Source organism: Chrysochloris asiatica, unplaced genomic scaffold (assembly GCF_000296735.1).
Source record: "Chrysochloris asiatica unplaced genomic scaffold, ChrAsi1.0 scaffold00089, whole genome shotgun sequence".
Taxonomy (NCBI): Eukaryota; Metazoa; Chordata; class Mammalia; order Afrosoricida; family Chrysochloridae; genus Chrysochloris; species Chrysochloris asiatica.
This window is the reverse complement of record NW_006408607.1, coordinates 4,833,066-4,838,788: the sequence shown is the minus strand read 5'-3', so window position 1 is coordinate 4,838,788 and position 5,723 is coordinate 4,833,066.

Here is a 5,723-nt window from a genome sequence, read left to right as displayed (position 1 = left end):
CATTGATGGCGTCAAGTGTGGCAGCGGTAGTGAGGTTGGCCCAGGATCGGACATTGTTTCGTTCTGCTGTGCATGGGGTTGCTATGAGTCGGTTCCGACTCGATGGCACCTGACAACAACAACAACATAAAGAGTCCTGGTGTGGCACTGTGAGTTAAAGCGCCAGACTGCAAAGCCATTTGAACTGCAAGGTCAGTGTTTCAAGCTCACCAGTTGCTCCTCAGAAACCCTGTACAGGGTCACTATGGGTCGGAATTGACTTGACGGCACTTAACAACAGCAAAATAGGATCACTGTGAGTTAGAGCCCATTTGACAGCACTTAACAACCACAACCCTAGCAACAACCATCTCCCCATCCTCTGGTAACAGCACCCCAATTTCCTTCTTAGAAACCAGCCCACCTTCACTTTCAGTAGAGATTGGTGGTACTGACTTCACCCCTTGCTGCAGAGATAAATGCTTGCTGCTTAGAATGACCGACCATAGCATTTTATTGGCTTTGAGATGAAGTATGATCTTTTCAGTGACGTGCAGTGAGACTTTTTTGGGGAATCCTGTGAAAGTAGGGGTACCTCCTCTTTCCTACTGGTCTTGAAACTGGAGGAGACAGACTAGAGTTATTGCGGCCACCTTGCCTCCCTAGAAGAGAACCTGTCTGAGGAGGGGGCCAATGCAGAGGGAAATGGAATTAAAGTAGAGTGAAATTTGGACCAAGTGGCAGTGCTTGGCCTCCTGGATCTAGCCATACCTGAAGCTATATCCAATTTTATTAAATGAGTTAATACATTCTCATTTTGCTTCAATTATTTGGGTTGCATTTTCTGCACTTGGAGCTGAAGCACTGTATGAAACACTTTCGTATAGTATCTAACTTACTTCTGGCAGTAACTTTTGGGGGTAGGTGTTAGTTTGCCCATGTTATAGATAAGGAAAGAATAAACAGTGAATCAAAGTTACAGAGCTAGACAACGGCAAAGTCAAATTTTAAACTCAGACCTCTTGAATTCATAAACCTGGCCCCTTAATTATTACTCAGCTTAGTGGGGACATGAGCGAGAACTTAGAAATAAGTAACAGGGAGCCCTCACCCCTGATATCTCTGTACACACCAGTCACTTGCCTTGCAAGCTGAGATACTAACCCAATTGTCCTCAATCTTTCACAGATCTGTTAATATGTAATACAACAGAGTCTTGTAAAGCCGCAGTGTTAGGAAATACATTTGTATGTGGTCCTCTTATCTGTGTAAAAAATATCTCTACTAGAGACCTTTGCCCCTCTTTTATGAAGGAATACACATTGTAAATAGCTTCCCTTTCATTTAGATGGATGCCCATAGAACGAAATTCTACCAGAAAAAAATTGAAAGCAACCATTAGAGTTTCAGAGTCTCTGTCTACAAAGCCCGCAGGTTCTCTGTGATTCCAGCTTATCCCTACCATTGTTGTTGTTGTTGTTGTGTGCCGTGGAGTCGGTTCCGACTCATAGCGACCCTACACAGGGTTTCCGAGGCTGTAAATCTTTACGGGAGCAGACCGCCTCTTCTTTCTCCCGCAGAACCACTGGTAGTTTCGAACTGCTGACCTTGTGGCTTGCAGCCCGACTCGTAACCACTACGCTACCAGAGCTCCTACCATAGCGCAGACATTCCTTGTTTCATTGCACTCTGCTTTATTGCGTGTCGCAGAGACTTTTTTTTTTTTTCAAACTGAAATTTTGTGACAACGCTGCTCCAGCAAATCTATCATCACAATTTTCCCAACATGTTATCACCTCATGTCTCTGTCACATGTTGGTAATTTTCACAATATTAATTTCATACTGTTTCATAATCCTGACCCACACTATACAGACTACAGTAAAGGCATACGTTTTATTTGCACGGTTTTTGTTAAGTGCCGTTGAATCTGTTCCAAACCCTAGCCATCTGATGTAGGGTTTCTGAGGAGCTGCTGGTGTGTTTGAACTGCTGATCCTGTGGTTAGCTGGTTAGCAGCTCACTGCTGATCCTACAGAATCACACCAAGATTCCATTTGTACACACTGAGATACAAAAAATTCAGGAGATTCACTTTATTGTGACATTTGCTTTATTGCAATAGCCTGAAAGGGAATATCTAGCTCTAAGGTATGCCTGTACTTCAAACACACCAGAAAAAAGTTCAAGAGTGTCCCATGTGCCAGGGGTTTTCCCAGCAGCCCCTAGGGGAATGCATAAGTGAGGTTTACATTTTGTAGTGGTGGTGATGGTGGTGGTGTTGTGGAGTTGGTTCCAACTCATATCGACCCTGTACAGGGTTTCAAGGTTCTAAGTCTGTATGGGAGCAGAAAGCCTCACCTTTCTCCTGGTGTTTTGAACTGCTGACCTTGAGGTTAGCAGCCTGATTTGTAACCACTATAGTACCAGAGCTCCTTTTGTAGTTCTGTCCAAAGCTATCTGGGTAATATAGAGAAAAAGCAGATTTATATTGGGAATGTGAACAGGAAGACAAGGAGCAACCTTCATATTAATAGTTAGTAGAAGAATTGTTGTTGTTGAGTACCATTGAGTTGGTTCTGACACGTCGTGACTCCGCATGGGGTTTCTGAAGAGTAGCTAGTGACTTTGAACTATTGACCTTGAGATTCAAACCGATCTTGTGGTCCAGTGCATCCTCCTGCAGAGCGAGACCAGGACTCTAATAAAAGGATGGCATTTATTAACTGTCTCTGGTGTCCCAGTGAATCCCTGGGCAGTATGATTCATGTGCTCAGCTCCTAGCCTGGGCTGCTCACGTAAAGGATGGAGGTTCACATCCATGAACACATGCCCCAGAAGGAAGCCCTAGTGATATACTTTGGAGCCAGTGGAGGTGGTGGTGGGGAAAACCAATCACTCTGCTGCCAAGTCTATTCCAACTCAGAGCAAATTAGAGGATTGAGCAGAATCGCTCACAAGGTTTTCAGAGACTATAAATGTCTAAGAAAGCAGACTGTCTCATCTTTCTCCTATGGAGTGATTGGTGAGTTTGAACAGCTGATCCTTTGGTTAGCAGCACAATGCTTAAGCCATTGAAAACCCAATAATGGAGCACAGCTCTGTTTTGACACCCGTGGGGTCACCATTAATAAAACTTGACTCAGCGATAGCTCATTTTGGCTTGTGTGCCAGGCACCACCTCGCTAAGATTTATATGCAGATTAATAATGCTGCTCCTCAGTGAGGTAGAACTTGGAATCTCTTTTCTTATTATATCCTGGCAAATTGTTGTTGTTTGCCCATTTTGAATACATCACCCTGCCCTTCAAACATGGAGATCAAGATGCAAATAAGAAGCTAATTAAAGCCCTTTCAGAACAAGGAATTTCCCAACTAGTCACACTTAGCTGGCCCTGTGAGGAGAAGGACCAGTAGGTAGATGGTGGGGTTGAAAGAAAAGTGTCTTGGGATCTGATGGTGGGCAACTGGGGAGTGAAAGTTGTACGTGTAACATATCAGAAAATTCCAACAGTTGGGATCTCTTTAACCTCCAATTCGTAAGGACCAGCCTTGTGTTGATTTTTATCCAATAAATGATCCATGCACTTGGTGCCAGACTGGTGGGGCTCATTACAAAGGCCCTGACTCACTGTAATATGTAGTTTTGACGAAAGCAGTACAAACAGGAGAATGAGGAACATTTGATTTCTGGATGGGGTAAAAATCGCCCATGGACTGAAGCAGCCATGGTGCTATAATCACTTTGTTGTTGTTGTTAGGTGCCACCGAGTTGGCACTTACTCAAGGCAAAAGCTATTCATGAGCTATAGAATTGGTAGACAGAGACTCAAGTCCTGATGAATTAGCTAGTTGGATGTATATGGATTAGCTAGTTGGGTGCATATTGGTAGATAAGAGACTTAAATCCTGATGACTTAGCTAGTTGGGTGCATATGGAAATACAGTGTGATAAAGAAAAACTGAGATGTACAATTCCTTGGTTTTGTAGCTGAAATGGCAAGGAAAAAGAAAGTAGGTAGCTATGAGCTGCTTCCGGAACCAATTAAATCAGAGGTAAGACCACTGGTCTCAGACCTGACACAGAGAGAAAAAATTGGGTTAGAACAAAAACCCCTGGTCACTAAGAAGGTATCCCAAGAAGGGGATGGGAAAAACCAAGAAGTTATTGAAGCCAGAGGCTATAGTGTAGATGATTTGCTTCAGGAAAGCACCAAAATGAAATCCCCACCCCCCAGGAACTAAGTTCTTGCTGGACTATAACCCTCTCTCCAGTCTACTTCCTGCCCTCTCCCTGTGAGAGAAAACTCAGGAAACTCCCGCTTTCCAAGCAAAAAGGAGTCACGGCATGAATAACTTCAATGACTCTCCAATTTAGAACTTCTGCTCTTCTCCAAAATAATTGCAAGGTTAATTCCACTTGGAAAAAGTAAAGCATTTTCAACTTATATTATAATTATGTTAACAAACATTCATTGAGGCTAACAGACATATCTGGAGTCCTGCCATGGTGCTGCTGTACAATAAACACTGGACTGTTAACCATTAGGAGTGTGGTTCAAACCCACCAGCCACTCATGGGAATCCCTATCTGTACAGAGAAGCTATGACTTGATGAAATTTTGCAGCAATAACAGCAGCCCGACGAATCTACCTACCTCTCTTCTTTCTTGTTGTTTCTCACTATAGAAGCTGGAAAGTCAGACACTTGCTTTCCCAGGCTCCCTTTCAGCTAGTTGTGAGCACGTGATCTAGTTACAGCCAAAGAGACAAAATCTGACTTGGGGAAACCTTTCAATTTCTTTATAAAATGACAGAGAGAGCTAATGCCACACCTTTCTCTCTCCTCCAGCTTTGCACATGGCTGTGACAACTATTGAGTTCATGAATTGGCAAGAATAAGAACAAATTGGTACAGAATGGTGTAAGAGAAAGATGAAATGAAGCTGGGTCCTCAAAGATCTCGTTGAGCACTTTAATCATTGTTGCTGTGTGCCATCCAGTCAGTTCTGACTCACAACGGAACACAACACTGCCAGGTTCTGTGCCATCCTCACAATCCTTGTCATGTTTCAGTCCATTGTTGCAGCTGCTGTATCAATCCATCTGCTCAAGGATTTTCCTCTTTTTCTCTAACCCGCCACTTTAACAAGTATGATGTCCTTCTCCAGAGGATAATCCTTCCTGATAACATGTCCAAAGTACCAGAGACGAAATTTTGCTCACTTCCAAGGAGCAATCCAATCATTTGTTGTTGTGGTTGTTAGGTGTCATCGAGTTGGTACCAACTCATAGCAACCCTATGCACAGCAGAATGAAACAATGCCCGATTCTTGGCCAACCTCACTACCGTTGCCACGCTTGAGTCCATTGATGCTGCCACTTGGCCAATCTGTCTCGTTGGGGTGTCTCCCTCTTTTACTCTGACCCTCCACCTTACCAAACATGATATCCTTCTCCAGAGACTGGTCCCTCCTGACAATATATCCGAAGTATGAGAGACAAAGCCTGGCCATCCTGGCCTCCAAGGAGCACTCTGACTGCACTACTTCCAAAACGGACCTATTGGATGGTTTGGCAGCCCATGGCACTTTCAATATTCTCCTTCAACGCCACAACTAAAAAGCATCAATTCTTCTACAGTCTTCATATTCACTTTCCAGCTTTCACATGCATGTGAGGTTATTGAAAATGCCATGGCTTGGGTCAGGCACACCTTAGTCCTCAAGCTAACATCTTTGCTC